Source organism: Ambystoma mexicanum, chromosome 3q (assembly GCF_040938575.1).
Source record: "Ambystoma mexicanum isolate Mex_15411 chromosome 3q, UKY_AmexF1_1, whole genome shotgun sequence".
NCBI classification, from domain to species: Eukaryota; Metazoa; Chordata; class Amphibia; order Caudata; family Ambystomatidae; genus Ambystoma; species Ambystoma mexicanum.
In genome coordinates, this window is record NC_090926.1 from 1137178624 (window position 1) to 1137181123 (window position 2500).

General features: G+C 50.4%; 2 non-coding genes across 2 annotated transcripts; both read right to left on the reverse strand.

The window, feature by feature from the left end:
• Window positions 1-266: 266 nt before the first annotated feature.
• TRNAS-AGA (transfer RNA serine (anticodon AGA)) lies at window positions 267-348 on the reverse strand. Its single transcript has one exon. It is a non-coding gene; the product is annotated as a tRNA-Ser (tRNA).
• Window positions 349-1470: 1122 nt separating this feature from the next.
• TRNAS-CGA (transfer RNA serine (anticodon CGA)) lies at window positions 1471-1552 on the reverse strand. The gene has a single exon. It is a non-coding gene; the product is annotated as a tRNA-Ser (tRNA).
• Between the last annotated feature and the right edge of the window lie 948 nt (window positions 1553-2500).

The window sequence follows — 2500 nt, forward strand, 5'->3', positions numbered from 1 at the left end:
TCCACCCTTCTCTCTCATCATGCACCGTTCTTTCTCCTCACAAGTTTCTTTTAAATGTACATATATGTTTGAAATTGCAAAACGAAACCCGTCAAAACGTACCAGTTTCTCTGCGTTGGCCTAAAGGATGAAGCCGCTTTTACTCCTAGGATCTTGCTTGAATAGCTCAAGTGCGCCGCAGCCTCCTTTAGTAATTGTATTATACTGCTATTTTAAGATTGTTTTCCACACCAGAAAAGAGTAAACAATAAAAGCGGGCGCTGCACCGTAGTCGGCAGGATTTGAACCTGCGCGGGGAAACCCCAATGGATTTCTAGTCCATCGCCTTAACCACTCGGCCACGACTACTCCTGAGCAAACCTGTTTCTACTATAAACTTAACACTTTAGCCACACACAATGTCTCCTCCGCCCCTTACTTTATGCCGCTCTGCACCGTTCCCTTTTGGCCCTCCCATGACCCTTGAAAATGCATTCAAAAGTCAGAATCTCTATGGTCTGGCCCAAGTTCCCTAAATGCCATATCCCCTCCCTGCCAAGCTCGGACTAAGTGCCAGGGACAGATCTGTGCTAATAAACCTAGCAAGCGGCCAGGCAGCAGAGCCTCACCTTCGCTAGGTTGCACTGGCTTCTGCCAGCTCCAAATTGAAACTGTTAACAGTGTCCTGTTTGGAAGCATGCCTGGGCAGGGGCTGTCTCTATGCAAATCGAGTTGCAGAGGCCTCCTGGGAGCCAATTTCGGCAGGCCATTTTGACAGGCTCCAGAGGAATAAATGGCCGCACGAGTGGTCCGGTAGTTAGTCTAAGCCATATGGCAAAGATTTGGGTGGTGGGCCTTCTGGGCATGTGGCCCTAAGCCTCAGAGGACCGCAGAATGGGTCCCTTCTGCCCAAATAGAGAGGTCTTGGCCGATCGGGGCCGAGAGGACAGGGGCCTCACCACCCTCTGACGGTCCTCCTGGGCGCCCTTCCTCTGCTCTCTGCTGTTGTGGCAGAAAGCTGTGCCTTCAGTCCCCTAGCTTGCACAGGGCAGCAAAAGACTGTACTTTCACTGTGTCGCAGGTAGGGGGCCTCTCCTGAATGCATCTGCCAAGGAAGGTCTAGAAGTGACACGAGAACCCTTGTGCTGACACACAAAAAAGGCTCGGCAGATAGCTTGCGTGCCAGTTGCTCCATCCTCTGTATCCACATGGACCCCTCCCAATATCTGCTGTAAAGATGCAGGCAAGGAAAAGCGCAGGATGGGCTTCTTACAGACGGAGGCGATGCCAGGCGTCGATGGCTCTAGCGGCAACTAGTGTCAGGGTGGAAATATAATCGTGGCCCCCACCCCTAACAGTCAGAGAGTCCTGGATGGGAGTCTTCCCAATGTCTGCTTTATCGTCCATCCTATAATCAACATGCATGTTTACATCTTGTTTTGGGGACATTTCCGAGCAAATTGCAAAATTGCAGCTCAGTTCAAACCAAGGCGTAGTCGGCAGGGTTCGAACCTGCGCGGGGAGACCCCAATGGATTTCGAGTCCATCGCCTTAACCACTCGGCCACGACTACCCATGAGAGTGAAACTCTCACTCGAAAGATCGTGCTGTGCTTACACAGAAGAGTCCTTAGTCTCTACCGCCTTGCCTCTAGATCTTGTCCTGTACTTTCCACCCTTCTCTCTCATCATGCACCGTTCTTTCTCCTCACAAGTTTCTTTTAAATGTACATATATGTTTGAAATTGCAAAACGAAACCCGTCAAAACGTACCAGTTTCTCTGCGTTGGCCTAAAGGATGAAGCCGCTTTTACTCCTAGGATCTTGCTTGAATAGCTCAAGTGCGCCGCAGCCTCCTTTAGTAATTGTATTATACTGCTATTTTAAGATTGTTTTCCACACCAGAAAAGAGTAAACAATAAAAGCGGGCGCTGCACCGTAGTCGGCAGGATTTGAACCTGCGCAGGGAAACCCCAATGGATTTCTAGTCCATCGCCTTAACCACTCGGCCACGACTACTCCTGAGCAAACCTGTTTCTACTATAAACTTAACACTTTAGCCACACACAATGTCTCCTCCGCCCCTTACTTTATGCCGCTCTGCACCGTTCCCTTTTGGCCCTCCCATGACCCTTGAAAATGCATTCAAAAGTCAGAATCTCTATGGTCTGGCCCAAGTTCTTCCCTAAATGCCATTTCCCCTCCCTGCCAAGCTCAGACTAAGTGCCAGGGACAGATCTGTGCTAATAAACCTAGCAAGCGGCCAGGCAGCAGAGCCTCACCTTCACTAGGTTGCACTGGCTTCTGCCAGCTCCAAATTGAAACTGTTAACAGTGTCCTGTTTGGAAGCATGCCTGGGCAGGGGCTGTCTCTATGCAAATCGAGTTGCAGAGGCCTCCTGGGAGCCAATTTCGGCAGGCCATTTTGACAGGCTCCAGAGGAATAAATGGCCGCACGAGTGGTCCGGTAGTTAGTCTAAGCCATATGGCAAAGATTTGGGTGGTGGGCCTTCTGGGCATGTG